Source organism: Schistocerca cancellata, chromosome 8 (assembly GCF_023864275.1).
Source record: "Schistocerca cancellata isolate TAMUIC-IGC-003103 chromosome 8, iqSchCanc2.1, whole genome shotgun sequence".
NCBI lineage: Eukaryota > Metazoa > Arthropoda > Insecta > Orthoptera > Acrididae > Schistocerca > Schistocerca cancellata.
Genome location: NC_064633.1, coordinates 188875052 through 188896717, shown reverse-complemented (window position 1 = coordinate 188896717; position 21666 = coordinate 188875052). Strand labels below are relative to the sequence as shown.

The following is a 21666-nucleotide window of genomic DNA, read 5'->3' as shown; positions in this document are numbered from 1 at the left end:
GTCATTACCTCCCTTTCTTGTTCCAGTCGAGTATGGTTCGCGGGAAGAACGACTGTCTGAAAGCCTCCGTGCGCGCTCTAATCTCTCTAATTTTACATTCGTGATCTACTCGGAAGGTATAAGTAGGGGGAAGCAATATATTCGATACCTCATCCAGAAACGCACCCTCTCGAAACCTGGCGAGCAAGCTACACCGCGATGCAGAGCGCCTCTCTTGCAGAGACTGCCACTTGAGTTTGCTAAACATCTCCGTAACGCTATCACGGTTACCAAATAACCCTGTGACGAAACGCGCCGCTCTTCTTTGGATCTTCTCTATCTCCTCCGTCAACCTGATCTGGTACGGATGCCACACTGATGAGCAATACTCAAGAATAGGTCGAACGAGTGTTTTGTAAGCCACCTCCTTTGTTGATGGACTACATTTTCTAAGGACTCTCCCAATGAATCTCAACCTGGTACCCGCCTTACCAACAATGCGGGTGGTGGTGGTGGTGGTGGTTAGTGTTTAACGTCCCGTCGACAACGAGGTCATTGGCAAGCTCGGGTTAGGGAAGGATTTGGAAGGAAATCGTCCGTGCCATTTCAAAGGAACCATCCCGGCATTTGCCTGAAACGATTTAGGGAAATCACGGAAAACCTAAATCAGGATGGCCGGAGACGGGATTGAACCGTCGTCCTCCCGAATGCGAGGCCAGTGTGCTAACCACTGCGCCACCTCGCTCGGTAGCTTGCAGAGTATCGATGTAGATATAGATGTATTTTGCAACCCCAAGACACATAGGTATTGTGTGTTTCAGAAATGTAAGGAAGCAAATAATCTTGTTATACCCCGAGAGGTCACTCTTTAGTTGTCAACGCTGCCACAATAACTCCATGGTGCAGGCTTTTAACTCCTTATCGAACAATGGGATACGTGTTTAAATTTACAAAGGCAGTATACTGAAAAGGAAGACAGTTTTCAGAATGGTACACGCGTCTCTGAAGTATGACCTAGTTTGCGACTTATTTATTGACTCATCCTCGTCGTCCCAAGTTAGGATCTACACGCTAAACACGGATGTAAGCCGACAAACGGCTACACTCAAGTCAGTTTTAGCACAGTATTAGCTCAGTGTCGCGCAGTACTTGAAAACAGCATTAGGACCGTGTCTACAGCTAAGAAGAGCTAAACGGACATTCCACAAGTAGCGGTAATCGTAGTTGCCATTCACTGTATTCAGGACTAGACCAGAGTCAAAGTCGAATCAGAGCATGTGAACACTGAACTACTGCGGCGTAACACCCTCGTACCACAGTTAGGCAATGTGAAATTTACATTAATAATTATTTGTAAACAGTTTGCTGATCCTTATGGCCATCATATTGCTATAAATGTTGCCTAACTCTGTTTGGGCCCGTGAAAATTCTGTATTATTTGTCACGTGTCAGCAGACCGCTTCATAACAGCGACTACTTTTTGTGGTGGCGGTTCTCCTCCTGAAACATATTTACATTTGACACCAAAAGCATTTGGTGAATACGACATTTTCAGTGTCAAAAAGACAGCACAGTCCGACCAGGCCATGAAGCCCAGCGGTACCGACCTGCCGCCATGTCATCCTCAGGGCCTAGGTGTCACCACATGCAGATATAGAGAAACATATGGTCAGCACACCGTTCCCCCAGTCGTCAGTTGTCGTGACCGGTGTCATTTACTTCTCATTCCGGTAGCTCCTCAGTTGACCTCGTAAGGGTTGAGTGCAGCCAGCTTGCCAACAGCGCTCGGCAGACCCGGAGAGTGACCCATCCAAATGTTAGCCAAGCCCGACAGCGCTTAACATCGGTGATCTGATGGCCACCGGTGTTACCATTGCGGCAAGGCCGTTGGCACTTGCAATGCCAGGTAAGCAGTTATGTGTATTGTCATAAAAGAACACAAATTTTGTCTTGTACACTACTGTACATGAGGAGATTATTTCTCACAACACATAACAAGCTCACTCACGGGGAAGGTATGGGCAGGAGCAACTGTTACGATAATAAGTTTCATTCAAATGAAATTGAGGAATCAACAGTTTCCACGTAAAATAAAAGGCGCTCCAAATCTATAAGCTCAAAATTGCCAAGATGTTAGAGCGTTCAAAATTAACACTTTGAGATAAGAAAATGATTATCAGAACGGATTTAGCCTCATCGTCATGAATTGTTGCATCAGGGAGAAATACGTTTAAATGGCACGAACTGTTGAGAGTGATTCGAGTCGCCGGCCGGTGTGGCCGAGCGGTTCTAGGCGCTTCAGTCTGGAACCGCGCGACCGCTACGGTCGCAGGTTCGAATCCTGCCTTGGGCATGGATGTGTGTGATATCCTTAGGTTAGTTAGGTTTAAGTAGTTCTAAGTTCTAGGGGACTGATGACCTCAGATGTTAAGTCCCATAGTGCTCAGAGCCATTTTAACCATTTGATGCGAGTCGGTGCATACGTAACACATTGGCAGATATTAATTCTGGGTTCAAACTGATTTAGCTCCATCGCTTGCAGACTTTGTACAGGGTGTCCAGAAAAGGACTCCCTGATTTCAAAATTAAATATCTCTAAAACAAAGATCGATAGAGGAATGCAGTAAACGGTATGTTTATTGTGAAAGCTGTAACAAGTTTGAAATAATAGTTACAAAGCTGCTAACAGATGGCGCTGTACGCTGTACAGCTCATATCAGCATACATTAGTGAAATAATCTTTGCAAACAATCACATCACAATGTTTTCAAAATGTTCACCATTGGCACTACAGAGGTGGCGCAAACGAAGAATGAAATTCACCATCACATTTCGTAGTGTCTCAACCGAAATGTATTCACATGCCACAGAGATCGCCGATTCAAGCTCGTCCAGCGTGGCGGGATGCTTCGGGTAGACCATGTCTTTCACTGTGCCCCACAAAAAAAAAGTCACAGGGAGCCAATTCCGGCGAATATGGAGGCCAATCCATGCCTGCACCAGTAAATTTGGGATATTCCAAAGCAATGACTCGATTCCCGAAGTATTCCTCAAGAAAGCGAAACACTTGTTCGGTCCGATGTGGTCGGGCTCCATCTTGCATAAACCATTCAGTACCTGGTCGATCCTCTAACGCTTGCTGTGTGGCGACAAATTGTTCCAAAATTGAACGTAACGTGCACCAGTGACCGTTTCTCGAATGAAAAAAGGGCCAATAATGCCTCTGCTGCATACTGCAGCCAACACAGTAACTTAAGGAGAATACAGGGGTTTCGCTTCACACCAATATGGCTTTTCGGAGACCCAAAATCGCCAGTTCTGCTTATTCACGTGTCCATTCAGGTGGAAGTGTGCTTCATCTGTAAACCAGATGCAGCCAACATCAAATCCTTCACTATCAACCATTGTGAGCATCTGATTAGCCAAGACAACCCTTTGTTGCACAGCTCGTACGGGTATGGCCTGGTGCGTTTGAATGGAAACTTGTGTAGGCTCTTTCTCAGTATTTTCTGCATGCTGGAACGCTTCAAACGAGTCTCAGATGCAATTCTACGGACGGATGATATTGGATTTCGCTGAATAATTCCAGAAACTGTGGCGATATTTTCAGGCGTAACTGCGGTTTGCTTGCGGCCAACATGCCCCACTAGATCATCAGTTACGCTGCCTCTTCGTTGAAATTTTGCGAAGAGCGTACGAATGGTTTTCGCATCGGGTCCTTTTGTAACATTAAATTGTGCTTGAAAACTTCGCCTTGTTGCCGTAGGACTCTCTTCTAATCTGTGGTACTCTAGCACCAGAAAAATGCGTTGTTCAATGGAGTACATGGTTTTAATCTGTTCCTTCGGTACGCTAACCTCTTTTCACGTTTCCATAGTGGAACTGATCGCTCTGGGCTTCGGATCGCTGTTTATACTAGGCATCACGTATGGCTATTACAGCGCCATTTGTTAGCAGCTTTCGTAACTATTATTTGAAACTGCTGTATAAACTTCTTACAGCTTTCAAAACAAACATACTGTTTACTGCATTCTTCTATCGATCTTTGTTTTCGAGATATTTAATTTTGAAATCAGGGACTCCTTTTCTGGACACCCTGTATATGGGGTGTTTCCGTAAGAGAGTGAAAAAATGTAAGAGGACATAGAGAATGCTCCACTAAACAATTTGAAACAGGGAACCTGGGTCGGAGAAGCCAGTTTAACAAGACATGGAAGTAAACTTGTCTACCGCTTTGTCTAGTATATTTACAGGTAATATGTGTGCAAGTTTATACGTTCTGTGCTGTTTATTTACATATAAACTCTGTATTTCCTGCAAGGAAAGACGAGTCTGATTACCAGGAAGTTATGACACAGGTTTTGTTTACTTTACTTGTCCGTCCCGGTGGCACTGTTGTATTATATTTGCATTGTTCTAAGACAGAAGGTGCTGTGAATCAACGACAGACCCAGTCATTACTCACTGCTATTCAGAGACGTACAGTACAATACCATGGATCAGTACTGGTACAGTATTTCCTGGTGCTGGATTGTAAGGGGAGGTCCTATTCCGTGGCCTGTGAGGTCACTTGACCTGAATCCTTGATTATTTCCTATAGGAATATCTAAAGTCACTTGTTTATGAGATCCCAGCGGATACGGAGATGGGATTAGTTTCCATAACTGAAGCTGCCTGTGACGTGATTCGAAACACACCAGGGATTTTTGTCAGTGTGCGTCAGAATCTTGTTCGCCGATATCAGGCTTGCATTTTGGTTGATGGCCGTCAGTTGCTGCATATTTTGTAAGATACAGTACAAATGGTACGTTCATTGTGTCAATGATGGTATTTGCAGTTAACTAGTGTAAATATACAGGTACACGCTAACGTGATTTTATTCCTATTATCTCCTTCAGCTGGCTCCTCCGACCCCAGGTTCCCTACCTCAAACTCTTCAGTGGAGCATTCTCTACGCCCTGTAAAATTTTTGCACAATGTTACGGAAACACCCTGTATAGCAAGGGTGTAGCTGCTGCTCATCACTCTGTAGTCTTCGAAGCTTGTACTTCTCGGGCAATTCGACATGTACATAATATGAACCTTCTCCCACGTTATACAGCTATTTACCCTCATATTGCATTATGCGAACAGTTCTTAATGTGGAGCCTTAGCCCGTTGTCAGTGATTTGTAGCACACAGTTTCTCTTCCTATCACCTGCGGTAAATTTCTTCCAATTAGGGCGACTTTTATAATTAACATCGAGTTGCACCAAATAAACACATACCTGTAAGTCACTGAATGAACTATGCTCCATCTTCGACAACGAGGCATGAACTGTAAACAAAGATAAACACCGCGGACACTTTACAGACGCCTGCGTATCGTGTTTCTAGGTCGCTTCACCTACATAGATGCAGCAGGCAATTTTTTGTTAAGAAGCATAAGTATTTTCTAAACACATTAATATGAAGCATTGCTGTTCCGAGACATCGCACTGCTTCAAATTTCTGACTATTGGTTCCTGATCACATGTATTGTCTGTCAAGTGAACACCCCTTTTTCTCGACGTGTACTGAGCGTTAGAAAAGTTTCGTAACCGGCTCCTGACATTGCATACGGATTTTGCGCTAAAACTTACTATTTGTGGGAAATTCAAACATAAATGAAACTTTTAACTATTGTAGACAAAGAGGCGTCGTGGATGTCCAGCTTCATACATGTAATTCACGAAGTGACATTAATCACGAATAAGAGACTTTTCGCAGTATCTTATTACAAATACAATTTTAGTTGTTTTAAAGTACTAATTAAAGGGATAGGTTGTGTATAGCATTGTCATAGGTAATAATAGGCCACTGCGGTAGTCCATTATCTCTTTCCGTCGTACGAGTTGACTTGTCTAAACGAATACACTTTCAGAAATGACATTGGCGCCCTCAATTTTCATTTACCTATATGCTACTACTTACTATAACTGAAAATGTTTGTCGAGTTAAAGTTATACTTTCCCTACTGACAGTCCCTGATCTCTGCCAACAAACAATCCGAATGCAGAACACATTTTTGGACACACAGAAATGTATGTACAAGGATGTCTCATAAATTCATGATTATTATATATAACTGTTAAAGATGTATTCTCTTCCTTAATTCATGGTTATTATTGAGTTTTAGAAATGTTTTCTCTTCATTCCCACAATTACCCATATCCCAACGACTACACGTATTCCCAATGTTGTCATTATTTAAAACTATAAAAGTGCGAAAGTTTCGGACAGGTCCCCATATCACGAATCATCAGCCCGAGGACTAGGCAATCTTAAAAATTTGGAACATAAAGGTTTCAAAAACTCTGAGTACGTACTGTAGCCCGACAAGGGAAGGGGAAGCGTAAACGACATCGGCATACTGTGAAACGGCTTGCGGTGCACCATAATTCTTATCCATTTGCATTCGTGTTCCTGAGAAGAAATGAGTACAGGCCGTAACGTGTTATAAGACGGTCTTTCTTTTCGAACCTCCTTTAGGCCAAAAATAAAATGCAAGCGTAAATAAAAAAAAATTCTTTTATTACTGAAAGTTTCTTAATTTATAGTTAGTTTTCGACGTGATCACCATATCGATTACGGTCTTTTTCCGTACCTACGAATAAACTTTCCAATAAATTCTTCACACCACGTTTCCGCTAGTGAATTGCGTCTTGATGTTGTCTCATAGCTCCTCGTTATTTGGAACCGCTATCCTCCTAGCCACTTCTTCAGTTCAAGATGGAAGTGACTCGGCACTGGGTTGGGACTGTATAGCGGGTGACAAAGCTTCCCATTGATACTGCTCAAGGGTCGGTTGGGTTGCAGTGGCACTATGAGGATGGACGTTGTCATGGGTCAAAACAATTCCATAAGTCAGTAACCCTCTTCTTTTGTTTTCAATTTCACTTCGGTGAATTTCTGCACCGCTTGCAGAAAACGAAAAGCATGTCTCATCTACGGTCACAATTCATTGGGCGCAACGTTTTGTCAATAGGGCAATGGAATGCTTGTCCGTAGCTACAATAAACGCGATGATCGGTACGGCGCTTTTGTCGAAAACTAACCGTAAGTGTACTGAAGTTTTGGTAGTAAAATAATTTTGTTATATGTATTAGTTGTCTTGTATTTATGGCCTATCGGAGGTGAAAATAAAATTAGTCCTCGTTCATGACTGTAGGGTTTGATGCCTGGTCCACGTCCATGTCTTTAGAACAATGCAACAATGAAAATTTTAATCGAATGAAAATACAAAATTCTTATCAGCTATAATGTGCTGATCGCGAATATCACAAAGACAGTTCAAAATTTGCTCTAGTTTTCATTTTATACTGTTTTATTACGGTGAGATAATTATATACGGATTTTTATGTTAAGTTTAAAATAAAATATTATAATGGTTTGTGAGAGTCATAATAACTACTAACAGTGGGTTATATTATTGTCCCTGGTCTTACTTGTGTGCAATATTTTGGATATAAAATTTTTGATACCAATTTTAGTGATCTTTCTGTCTCCCTCCTCTTCAACTTCAGTGACATCATTAATGCATGTAATAATTTTACACATTAGTTTCCAGATTAACTACCAGTTATTCAAGTTGACTGCTACTGGAGTGAACAAAAATGCCACGAGTTTGTGTTATCAGTGTTGACACATTTTGCTATGTGCGTGGAGAAGTGACATTTGCTTCAGAAAAACAGTAAATAACGCCACTGATTAAAAAAGATTACAGTTGTTATTTTGGGTGCAAAATAAGTGATCTGGATAACCCTGGGCTCCACATGTGTTCCGCAACACTTGTGCCAGCAACCTCAGAAATTGGATACATGGGGAAGGACGATCAATGCCCTCTGCAGTACATCTTTGTAGGCCCGCAGATTCGAGAGCTTTTTGGAGACCATACTTTTGATGGAATCATACAAGGTGATGAGATACACACATGGGAATGTTTTAAGACAGTCTGTTTACAGTTATTAGGGAAGGAACGAGCAATTAATTACAAGGAGATGTTGTCATCGTATGAAAAACTTGGTTGCAACATGCCATTGAAAATGCATTTCTTACATAGTCATCTTGACTTCTGCCCCAAAGATTGCAGTGCAGTAGGTGATGAACATGGGGAGCGACTTCATCAAGATATTGCCACATTTGAAAAGAGATATGCCGGAAAGTGGAGCCTTACTACACTCCTGGAAATTGAAATAAGAACACCGTGAATTCATTGTCCCAGGAAGGGGAAACTTTATTGACACATTCCTGGGGTCAGATACATCACATGATCACACTGACAGAACCACAGGCACATAGACACAGGCAACAGAGCATGCACAATGTCGGCACTAGTACAGTGTATATCCACCTTTCGCAGCAATGCAGGCTGCTATTCTCCCATGGAGACGATCGTAGAGATGCTGGATGTAGTCCTGTGGAACGGCTTGCCATGCCAATTCCACCTGGCGCCTCAGTTGGACCAGCGTTCGTGCTGGACGTGCAGACCGCGTGAGACGACGCTTCATCCAGTCCCGAACATGCTCAATGGGGGACAGATCCGGAGATCTTGCTGGCCAGGGTAGTTGACTTACACCTTCTAGAGCACGTTGGGTGGCACGGGATACATGCAGACGTGCATTGTCCTGTTGGAACAGCAAGTTCCCTTGCCGGTCTAGGAATGGTAGAACGATGGGTTCGATGACGGTTTGGATGTACCGTACACTATTCAGTGTCCCCTCGACGATCACCAGTGGTGTACGGCCAGTGTAGGAGATCGCTCCCCACACCATGATGCCGGGTGTTGGCCCTGTGTGCCTCGGTCGTATGCAGTCCTGATTGTGGCGCTCACCTGCACGGCGCCAAACACGCATACGACTATCATTGGCACCAAGGCAGAAGCGACTCTCATCGCTGAAGACGACACGTCTCCATTCGTCCCTCCATTCACGCCTGTCGCGACACCACTGGAGGCGGGCTGCACGATGTTGGGGCGTGAGCGGAAGACGGCCTAACGGTGTGCGGGACCGTAGCCCAGCTTCATGGAGACGGTTGCGAATGGTCCTCGCCGATACCCCAGGAGCAACAGTGTCCCTAATTTGCTGGGAAGTGGCGGTGCGGTCCCCTACGGCACTGCGTAGGATCCTACGGTCTTGGCGTGCATCCGTGCGTCGCTGCGGTCCGGTCCCAGGTCGACGGGCACGTGCACCTTCCGCCGACCACTGGCGACAACATCGATGTACTGTGGAGACCTCACGCCCCACGTGTTGAGCAATTCGGCGGTACGTCCACCCGGCCTCCCGCATGCCCACTATACGCCCTCGCTCAAAGTCCGTCAACTGCACATACGGTTCACGTCCACGCTGTCGCGGCATGCTACCAGTGTTAAAGACTGCGATGGAGCTCCGTATGCCACGGCAAACTGGCTGACACTGACGGCGGCGGTGCACAAATGCTGCGCAGCTAGCGCCATTCGACGGCCAACACCGCGGTTCCTGGTGTGTCCGCTGTGCCGTGCGTGTGATCATTGCTTGTACAGCCCTCTCGCAGTGTCCGGAGCAAGTATGGTGGGTCTGACACACCGGTGTCAATGTGTTCTTTTTTCCATTTCCAGGAGTGTATTTTAGCTGCTTACTGCTGGGTTGTCATAAGGGATGTTCCAGAGTATGTGCATAAACGTCAAGCCAAGCGAAAACGGTCATTTTCTGAATTTATTTCTGAACAAAATATGTAATTGTATATACTGTAAATATGGACATTTAACATTTGTAATCCTTTACTTCCTTTTTTGACCAGTTAATTTCTGTTGTGCTTTACATAGTTCTGGTACAAAGTAGACTTACAAAGTAGTTTCACACATTTAATATTACCTTCATTTTTTCATAATATTTTACTTTTGTACCTCCAGAATGGCACTGAAATTTATCGATGCATAACACAACATAATTCTACATCTACATCTACATCGATAATCCGCAATTCACCATACGGTGCGTGTCGGAGGGTACCTCGTACCACAACTAGCATCTTCTCTCCCTGTTCTACTCCCAAACAGAACGAGGGAAAAAATTCAAGTAATCATTCTCTTAAAATTTATGCTGAATCTTGGAACATGAATGCATATTTAGTTAGTGAGCTATTTATACATAAATGTAGATTACGTTTTTAGAAAACTAGAGCTACATATCTATGAAGATGGTGATTTTGTATCATTTTTACTTAAATAAACATAACTCAAAATCATGCCATTTACACATTTTTGCTTCAAATTTGTTGTTGAGTGAAATCGATTGTCTCCTTTCAAATGAACCATCCTCCCATTTGACTTAGGCAATTTTTGGAGTCACGAAAAAGTAATCTAGATTGCCGCAAGGGGATATGAACCGTTGTCCAGTGTCTTACCTCTGCTCCACCTCGATCGGTTTGGAAGCACGAATAGACATACCTGTCTCGCTCCGACAGATCGTGCGTTATAATTCTCATAAATTCACCGCTATCAAAATTCAAGGATCGTAATCTGATCGATTGCTTCTGAGCAAACGCCTCTTACTGTCTTGCTTCCACTTCCACATTTTACAAAACGGATTTGATGTGGCGAACTGTACTTTAGATTACAAGGCAACACTACTTTTGTTTTCGTATTTATCTTTTTAAATATATATTTATTTTATCAGTTACATGATTTATGGTAAGAGTTTTTTATTTTTGGTTCCCGTTGTAGGAATTATACTTGACCCTGCCAACACTTATTGGCTGTCAGAGCCACATTTTACTCGCAGTAAGGTTTTATGGGGGTCATCTTTCGTCAAAACCTGATGTGAAACGATAGCACTGGACCACCTGTTTTCATACATTCATGGAAACAGCTATCTGAATCAATATGACTACCTCAACCAATACAGTAAATCAAAATACCCACTTTCCCCACACAATTAATGTGAATAAATTAAAACATCGTTACGAAAAATCCGATTACATTTCATATATCCTGCCTACACAGAATATGATTCCATATTCATATCCCCTTAATATTATGGAAGTGGAAGAGGATGTAGATGAAGATGAAATGGGAGATACGATACTGCGTGAAGAGTTTGACAGAGCACTGAAAGACATGAGTCGAAACAAGGCCCCTGGAGTAGAAAATATACCATTAGAACTACTGACGGCCTCGGGAGAGCCAGTCCTGACATAACTCTACCATCTGATGAGCAAGATGTATGAGAAAGGCTTAGACTTCAAGAAGAATATCATAATTCCAGTCCCAAAGAAAGCAGGTGCTGACAGGTGTGAAAATTATCGAACTATCAGTTTAATAAGTCATGGATGCAAAATGGTAACGCGAATTCTTTACAGACGAATGGAAAAACTGGTAGAAGCCGACCTCGGGGAAGATCAGTTTCGCTTCCGTAGAAATATTGGAACACGTGAGGCAATACTGACTCTACGACTTATCTTAGAAGCTTGATTAAGGAAAGGCAAACCTATGTTTCTAGCATTTGTAGACTTAGAGAAAGCTTTGAACAATGTTGACTGGAATACTCTCTTTCAAATTCTGAAGGTGGCAGGGGTAAAATACAGGGAGCGAAAGGCTATTTACAATTTGTACAGAAACCAGATGGCAGTTATAAGAGTGGAGGGACATGAAAGGGAAGCAGTGGTTGGGAAGGGAGTGAGACAGGGTTGTAGCCTCTCCCCGATGCTATTCAATCTCTATATTGAGCAAGCAGTGAAGGAAACAAAGGAAAAATCCGTAATAGGTATTAAAATCCATGGAGAAGAAATACAAACTTTGAGGTCCGCCGATGACATTGTAATTCTGTCAGAGACAGCAAAGGACTTAGAAGAGCAGTTGAACGTAGTGGATAGTGTCTTGAAAGGAGGATATAGGATGAACATCAACAAAAGCAAAACGAGGATAATGGAATGTAGTCGAATTCAGTCGGGTGATGCTGAGGGTATTAGATTAGGAAATGAGACACTTACAGTAGTAAAGGAGTTTTGCTATTTGGGGAGCAAAATAACTGATGATGGTCGGAGAGGATGTAAAATATAGACTGGCAATGGCAAGGAAAGCGTTTCTGAAGAAGAGAAATTTGTTAAAATCGAGTATTGATTTAAGTGTCAGGAAGTCGTTTCTGGAAGTCTTTGTATGGAACGTATTTGTATGGAAGTGAAACATGGACGGTAACTAGTTTAGACAAGAAGAGAATAGAAGCTTTCGAAATGTGGTGCTACAGAAGAATGCTGAAGATTACATGGGTAGATCATATAACTAATGAGGAGATATTGAATAGGATTGGGGATCATAAATTTAGTATTGGAGGGCAGCATGGAGGATAAAAATCGTAGAGGGAGACCAAGAGATGAATACACTAAACAGATTCAGAAGAATGTAGGTTGCAGTAGGTACTGAGAGATGAAGAAGCTTGCACGGGATAGAGTAGCATGGAGAGCTGCATGAAACCAGTCTCAGGACTGAAGACCACAACAACATCCTCTTAACCAGATGCTGTTGTTTCACGTGTGTGAAAACATCAACTTTTGTGGTACATGTCTCTAGGACAACAATTATAAACCATTTCAATCAATATGCATATATACAGAAATCGGCACTCTGAGAAATATTAAATTTTTTAATCAGGGAACCATATAGCAAATTGGCCGTCAGCATAAATTAACAATATACTTCACCTTTGTCTAATTGAGTGTTGTGTCGCCATTACGACGTAGTTCTGTCGACGCTCGAAAAATGACGTTCCAAGCCGCAGACCAAAAGAAGCTGAACATGAGCACTGTGTGTGAGCTACAAGTTGGTACATTACGATTTGCTTGTGTAGCTGCAAATAAGTTTGTGTGACAGTCGCTATGGTGGTAATTATGATTTCGACCATATTTACATTATTTTGATATGATAGGATGGTCGTATGTTTTTGTTTGAAGATGGCAAATAACGACAAACACTATCCGAAGTTTATCATTTATTTTCTCGTTTTCCATACTAATAAACAATAAAACCTGAAAATTGTTTACTTGCAGCTTAGGGCTAGGCAAAGATGCTCGCGTCTGAAAGGGCTCGAGATTATGCCGGAGCGGCTGGTACAGTATCGAGCTTGTTCGGACAATCACGCAACATTTGACTAGCGTGGCACGAACGCAAGAAACACGCAAAAAACTGCTAAACAGCCACAATAATACGCTACGGCTCTGCTTAAAGTCTGAGAATTTCTTGAAACATTGGAGCAAATACCAATAAATCCTTCCACCGCCCAAACTTCTACTGTATTTGAACAAGTTAAGAACACGCGTATTCATACTGCACCGATGTGTATGGACATATAAACAAATATGCTGATTTTTAAGTAATGACAACAGACAAAGACTAAAATATTGTCCTAAAAAAAATTGCTTTATTGAACCTAGTTTTTTTTTCATTTTTTATGAGAGGCGGTAATGATTTACTAAGCAGGTTTCAAGTGAGCATTTCAGTTCACATATTAGAATAATACACTCCTGGAAATGGAAAAAAGAACACATTGACACCGGTGTGTCAGACCCACCATACTTGCTCCGGACACTGCGAGAGGGCTGTACAAGCAATGATCACACGCACGGCACAGCGGACACACCAGGAACCGCGGTGTTGGCCGTCGAATGGCGCTAGCTGCGCAGCATTTGTGCACCGCCGCCGTCAGTGTCAGCCAGTTTGCCGTGGCATACGGAGCTCCATCGCAGTCTTTAACACTGGTAGCATGCCGCGACAGCGTGGACGTGAACCGTATGTGCAGTTGACGGACTTTGAGCGAGGGCGTATAGTGGGCATGCGGGAGGCCGGGTGGACGTACCGCCGAATTGCTCAACACGTGGGGCGTGAGGTCTCCACAGTACATCGATGTTGTCGCCAGTGGTCGGCGGAAGGTGCACGTGCCCGTCGACTTGGGACCGGACTGCAGCGACGCACGGATGCACGCCAAGACCGTAGGATCCTACGCAGTGCCGTAGGGGACCGCACCGCCACTTCCCAGCAAATTAGGGACACTGTTGCTCCTGGGGTATCGGCGAGGACCATTCTCAACCGTCTCCATGAAGCTGGGCTACGGTCCCGCACACCGTTAGGCCGTCTTCCGCTCACGCCCCAACATCGTGCAGCCCGCCTCCAGTGGTGTCGCGACAGGCGTGAATGGAGGGACGAATGGAGACGTGTCGTCTTCAGCGATGAGAGTCGCTTCTGCCTTGGTGCCAATGATGGTCGTATGCGTGTTTGGCGCCGTGCAGGTGAGCGCCACAATCAGGACTGCATACGACCGAGGCACACAGGGCCAACACCCGGCATCATGGTGTGGGGAGCGATCTCCTACACTGGCCGTACACCACTGGTGATCGTCGAGGGGACACTGAATAGTGCACGGTACATCCAAACCGTCATCGAACCCATCGTTCTACCATTCCTAGACCGGCAAGGGAACTTGCTGTTCCAACAGGACAATGCACGTCCGCATGTATCCCGTGCCACCCAACGTGCTCTAGAAGGTGTAAGTCAACTACCCTGGCCAGCAAGATCTCCGGATCTGTCCCCCATTGAGCATGTTTGGGACTGGATGAAGCGTCGTCTCACGCGGTCTGCACGTCCAGCACGAACGCTGGTCCAACTGAGGCGGCAGGTGGTATTGGCATGGCAAGCCGTTCCACAGGACTACATCCAGCATCTCTACGATCGTCTCCATGGGAGAATAGCAGCCTGCATTGCTGCGAAAGGTGGATATACACTGTACTAGTGCCGACATTGTGCATGCTCTGTTGCCTGTGTCTATGTGCCTGTGGTTCTGTCAGTGTGATCATGTGATGTATCTGACCCCAGGAATGTGTCAATAAAGTTTCCCCTTCCTGGGACAATGAATTCACGGTGTTCTTATTTCAATTTCCAGGAGTGTAGATAAAAACTTTACCAGACGTCAATCAGTTTAAAAACAAGACAGCAACATTCAGACGGATCAATCATAGTGTAGCGTAAATTATACCTAGTGCTCCAAACGATTCAATTTTTCCTCTTTCTTGATATACAATGTGTGAAATAATACCAAATCCTAGTAAAATTAAAATATAGGCCTCTGGATGTCCAAAGAATCATAATAATCTATGGATATAGAGGCCGCCACCTCGGTACGCGCCGTTTTCACCGTGACATCATCCAGCCAATGAGAAGCCGTCCACTGCTTATAAAAGCGGAAGCCTCATCGGTCCACGACAGTCAGTTTTACCCCTGACGAAGATGACGGAGGTAGTCATCGAAACATTGGGATGTTATCCAAATTTGACGCGGCAAGTAAACCGTGAGCTTTTTATGCAAGGACTCCATCGCGAAAGACTTCGTAGTCAGATCAGAATAAGTGTTGATATAAAACAGGAGACCCTATTTTAATCGAGAATGTTACCATGCTATGATTGTTTCATCTGCATGTTGCTGTCTTCTTTTTAAACTCATTGAAGTCTGGTGAAGTTTTTATCTGCTATTCTAATATGTGAATGTAACCAAGAGCTAAATCCCGAACAAATGAAATATATCGGAATACAATGACTGTAAATTCTATCCCGAGAGTGAAATGCAGTTGCTAGAAGTCTTGGACATAGAACTATCAGACGTCACTGGATTACGGGACGAGCTAAGGCTCGAGAACCGGACAAAATCATGATTGTAATCATTTGTCTGTGTATTAGAAACCTTTGTTGAGCATGACCCGCAACCTAGAAGGTATTTTAGTCCGTGTTTCACATTTATGTTTATTTAAATCCGTAACACATTACGACGGCTAAGATAGGTCGTTGTGATGGCACTAGATCGAAGGCCGATGAAAACATGGAAACCAACCCCAGATTTTCGCAGCTGTGATGTAAAGTGCTCGAATAGTTCTAGTCGTGTTCAATCCTGTCCCTACCGACGTCATAGACGAAACAAGGTGTAAATGTGAAAAGTAAGTATGACAGCCATGAATATTGTGGATTGGTGATCTAGGTATTTACATTTATGGAATTATGAAAAACTTCCTAATAGAGAAAACGATATACAGGATGATTTGCCAGGGGGGAACAACTGCAGAAAATATTCTATGAGAGAATAAGGAGAAAAGAAGGTCATGTGAACATATGATTGGATATGCGTTGTAAATGTGGTACACCCACCTGAAGGTGGAGTAAAAAGTCTTCTATGGTATAGGTTTCAACGTGTGAAAGAGCTTGAATTTGTAGTCGAGGTAGATGTCGACACACCACAGAAAGGAAATGAGGAAGTGAGCTTGAGCACTATGATACACTCAGCTGACAAATTTCATGGATTAGCGATACTACCAAAGAAAAATCTCACCTGGTAACCTACAGAAACCTAAAAAATGTTAACCATGCCGCTCTTCAAAAGGATTGCTCAGACATCCCTTGGCATGATATAAGCAATGAACCGACTTTAGACGGAAAAATTCGGGAATTATGTCGTAAAATTATTGCACTGTATGATAAACATGCTCCTCAACGCACTGTCAAGGTAAAGAGAGCTCCCGCTCCGTGGCTCACCACTGAATTACGCCAGTTAATGAATAAACGTGATGCTGCACATAGGGCCTTCAAGCGTAACCCAACTTCCGAGGCGTACGAAGCTTATAGGAAACTCCGAAATAGAACCAAGCAAAGCGTGAGGAATGCCAAAGTCAGACATGCCCGCTCTGTCGTATGCGGTATAACAAAACCTGCTGCACTGTGGAAAAAGCTGCGCAGTTTCGGTATAGGGAAGCGAAGATCTGACGCTGTTTATCAAGCGTCTGCAGAAGAATTAAACGATTTCTTCTCAACAGCTGTAAACTGCCACGCAGCGACAAATTACGAGCCCCAAGATATCAATCTCTCGAGAGACAAGTTTTTCCTAAAACATGTAACTACCGGCACAGTACACAAGGCAATTATGAGAATCTCTTCCGAGGCAGTAGGAAATGATGGAGTGTGCATTGGCATGATTAAGAACGTCGTAAACACTGTTACTCCAGTTATCACAGACATCTTCAACCTGTCTCTTGTCAGTAGTACATATCCTACTGAGTGGAAGCAAAGTTTAATTCAAGCTATACCCAAGACTGACAACCCTAAGTCGCCAGGTGACTACAGGCCGATCAGCATACTACCTGCAATATCTAAAGCCCTAGAATACATCGTCCATGAACAGCTGACGGATTACCTCAAAACTCATAACATTCACAACAAATGTCAGGCTTTCGAAAGCACCATAGTACAGCAACTGCATTAATCAAAGTAACTGATGACATTAAACATGCTATGGACAGACGTGAAGCTACCATCCTAACACTGCTTGACTTTAGCAAGGCTTTTGATACAGTTGACTTTGATATATTACTAATTAAAATGAAACAGCTGAATTTCTCAAACAGCGCTATACACTGGTTCGACAGCTACCTCAAAAACAGAAGTCAACAAGTCATTTGTGGGTCGGAAAAGTCATCATGGAAAAACGTGCGCTCTGGAGTTCCCCAAGGCTCCGTCCTTGGTCCATTACTCTTCTCACTGTACATTAATGATATTTCTTCAGTGATTCACTCCTGCAACTACCATCTATATGCCGACGACATCCAACTGTACATAAGTGAAAGCCCCAAAAACATTGCTGACGCAGTAGCGAGTATGAACGCAGATCTTTGCTCTGTTTCTCGATGGGCACAGAACCTAGGTCTGAAACTAAACCCCAAGAAATCCCAGGTCATACTTATATCTCATCCAAAGTTAATCAGTCGGTACTTTCGCAAAACAGTCCCTCAAATACTCCTCAATGGTACCCAACTACCATACCAAAAAACAGTAAAAGACCTTGGAATAATCTTGGATGAACACCTAAACTGGGAAGAACAAACAGTCACAGCTTGCCGGAAATCGCTCCCCTCCCTACATGCAATTCAAAAATTTAGAAAAATATTTCCAGCCCATGTTAAACAAAAATTAGTCCAAACACTAGTCTTGCCTAATCTTTACTACTGTGATGTAGTTCAACACGGCACAAATAGTGAAAATTCGAGATGCCTCGAGCTAGTGATGAATGCTTGCGTTAGATACGTATGCAATATACGGTTGTATGATCATATCAGTCCTTCATACTCCCAGCTAGGTTGGATACGCCCACATAAGGCACGCGATCTCCACACGGTGTGCTTAATTCATCGATTTCTTAGCCACTGGTGCCCCCAATACTTATCTTCTCACATTAAACACCTATCATCATTCCACAACCGCAATACCAGATCGGATACGTCTAGCATCTTGGCTGTACCTTTACATAACACAAAATCTTTCTCTGTGTCATTCTCCATCTCAGCCATACGACTATGGAACGCGCTCCCCTGTGATCTGCGTCTTATCCAGAACCACTTAACATTCAAGAGGGAACTCAAGACTTACATATTAGGGACGGTATAGCCACCATTGTCGTGCCCCTCTCATAGTTTTCTTTCTCCTCTCCATCATAGCTTCGAATTTTACCATTCTATTTCTCTTCCTCTAACCTATCTACCTCTTCTATATCTCTTTCACCCCATTCTATCGTCTTATGTCTCTGATTGGTGAGAATAACTCACAAGCTGCAAGAATATAACGAGAAAATTCCCAACTAGCAATAGGACTGACATTCATAAAAGATAAAATATGTTTACTTTCCTATACATAGTCATTACTATTATTATTATTCTTGATTATTATAATTATTTTTTGATTGTTATATTTATCATTCTACTACTCTTATAATCTCTAATTTTTTCTGTAACATTAATACTGTATAACATGTTATATGTCCTTAATGTTCTGTAGAAACTGAAATTTGTTGAATCTGAGTATGCCTGGTTAGGTGTAAGAGAGGGCCTGAAGGCCCTAATCTTGCCAGGTAAAATAAATGCATAAATAAATAAATAAATAAATATGCGCTTATGCAGATAGCGATAGTATCGCGCACGCAAGGTATAAAAAGGCAGTGCATTGGCGGAGCTTTCATTTGTACTCTGATAACTCATGTGAAAAGGTTTTCGACGTCGTTATCGTGTCACGACGGGAATTAAGAGACTTTGAAAGCGGAATGGTAGCTGGAGCTAGACGTATACGACATTCCATTTTTGAAATCTTAGGGAATTCAGAGATCCAATTATCAAGAGTGTGCCGAGAATACCGAATTTCAGGCATTACCTCTCACCATGGACAACGCAGTGGCCGACAACCGACGGCAACGGCGTTTGCATAGAGTTGCCAGTGCTAACAGACGAGTATCACTGCGTGGCATAAGCGCGGAAATCGATGTGGAACATACAACAAACGTATCCGTTGAGACAGTGTGGCGAAATTTGGTGTAATGGACTACGGCAGCAAATGACCGACGTGAGTGCCTCTGCTAACAGCACATCACCTGCAGTGACTCTCCTGAGCTCGTGACTAGATCGGCCCGGAAATCATGGTCTGGTCAGATTAGTCTCGATTTAAGTCGATAAGAGCTGACGGTAGGGTTTGAATATCGCGCAGACCCACGGAACCATGTACCCAAGATGTCAACAGTGCACTATGCAAGCTGATGGTGGCTCCATAATGGTGTGGGCTGTGCTTCCCTGAATGGGCACTCTGGTCCAAATGGAAATGGTTATGTTCGGCTACTTGGAAAACAAGTGCAGCAAATCATGGACTTCGTGCTACGAAACAACTATGGAATTTTTATGGATGACAATGTGCTTGTCACCAGGAAACAACTGCTCGAGAGTAGTTCGAAGAACATTTTGGACAATTCGAGTGAATGATCTGGCTGCTCACGTGGCCCGACAGGAATTCCATCGAACATTTATGGGATATAATCGAGAGTTCAGTTCGTGCGCAAAATCCTGCACCGACAACACTTTCGCAATTGAAACGATAATTAAATGAACACCCTAGCTGCAAACAGGCGTTGATGTACTTCATTGGGGACATGTTGAAAATGTGTGCCCCGACCGGGACTCGAACCCGAGATCTCCTGCTTACATGGCAGACGCTCTATCCATCTGAGCCACCGTGGGCACAGATGAAGTACATCAACGCCTGTTTGCAGCTAGGGTGTCCATTTAATTATCATTTCATTTCTAGCCAAGCTGCATGATCATCCAGGGTAAATGTTCTTTCGGGAACAGATACTACCGCCATATATAGTTAAAATATGGCTTCCCAGCCATTGACCTTCTTGTGCGACCGCACACGCTATGCCCGAACTCGTACGGGGCTTGGTAGATTAATCTGCCACGAGTAATAAGTATGTTGGGCAAACATCTATTAGGCGCACTACGAATGTAGTGGTGTGGACATGTTGGGAATGTGGATCTCACGAAGAGCGTGCAAGGGATAAGTCCCTGCAGACGCACTATCCTCTGTGGCCACGGTGGCTCAGATGGATAGAGCGTCTGCCATGTAAGCTGGAGATCCCAGGTTCGAGTCCCGGTCGTGGCACACATTTTCAACATGTCCCCAACGCCTGTTTGCAACTAGGGTGTCCATTTAATTATCATTTCATTTCTAGCAAAGCTGCACGGTCATCCACGGTAACTGTTCTTTCGGGAACAGATACTACCGCCATATATACTTTCGCAATTATGGACGGCTATAGAGGCAGTATGATTCAGTATTTCTGCAGGGGACTTCCAGTGACTTCTTGAGTCCACTCCATGTCGAGCTGCTGGGCCACACTGGGCAAGAGCACGCTTAGGAGGTATACCGTTACGTTTGTCACCTCAGTGTGTAGGACATCTACATCTACATAGATACTCCGCAAGCCACCGTACGGTGAGCAGTGGAGGGGTGGATCGTACCCTGTACCATTATTAGTCGTATCCTTTCCTGTTACATTCGCAAGTAGGGTGGCAGTAGAATCGTTTAACGATCAGCTTCAAATGCCTGTTCTCTAAACTTTCTCAATAGTGTTTCCGCATTACGCTTCGCAGCCCGAAGTGCACGTAGCCAGCGGGGCAGGCAGGGTCACCCTCATAAAATACAGATATGCCTGGCCGCTGAAGCACTGTGTAAGGATGACTGGTCCCACGAGATAGTCGCCAGTAAACCCCCGCCCACTCATTGAGGATCAGCCGGTGGTAATACTGAGAGAACATTCCCACTTACCTGGTGTGTGCTCTCGTGCGCTTTCAATCATTAAAGACTACACTGTAGAAGATTTATGTCCACCAAGTCGTTGCACCTACCTTGAAACGCATTTCCGGCCATATTTCTATGCTGCCATTTTTCCTCCTTGTCCGGTCACAGTTCGTTCCCTGAAGTTTGTCCCCGTCTAGCGAAATCAGCGTATGTAAATCGCTATAGCAGACACAGTGTTGCTCCCACGAGGAAAACACGAAAAGTCCCATAACCAGATTTCCCAAGAACTTCGCTCAGTGGGAGAGGAGTCAAAATAAGCGAACACGTGTCTCAGCTTATCCTTAGAATCTCGACCATTTCTGAGAAAACGACCGACAACGTTTTCGACATACTTTAGAAGTAATGATAATTAAATCGAAACCCTTAGCTGCCGACAGGTGTTGTTGATATATATCAATGGGGACAGCTGAAAATGTGCGCCCCGACCGCGACTCGGACCCGGGATCTTCTGCTTACATGGCAGACGCTCTATCCATCTTTTTTTTTTTTCGT

General features: G+C 43.7%; 1 protein-coding gene and 2 non-coding genes across 3 annotated transcripts in view; 1 reads left to right on the top strand and 2 right to left on the bottom strand.

The window, feature by feature from the left end:
• LOC126095459 (lutropin-choriogonadotropic hormone receptor-like) overlaps positions 1-21666 on the bottom strand; it is a 669001-nt gene that overhangs the window by 374928 nt on the left and 272407 nt on the right. The gene's annotated exons all lie outside the window — the stretch shown is intronic.
• Positions 19978-20052, bottom strand: Trnat-ugu (transfer RNA threonine (anticodon UGU)). Its single transcript has one exon. It is a non-coding gene; the product is annotated as a tRNA-Thr (tRNA).
• Trnat-ugu (transfer RNA threonine (anticodon UGU)) lies at positions 20402-20475 on the top strand. The gene has a single exon. It is a non-coding gene; the product is annotated as a tRNA-Thr (tRNA).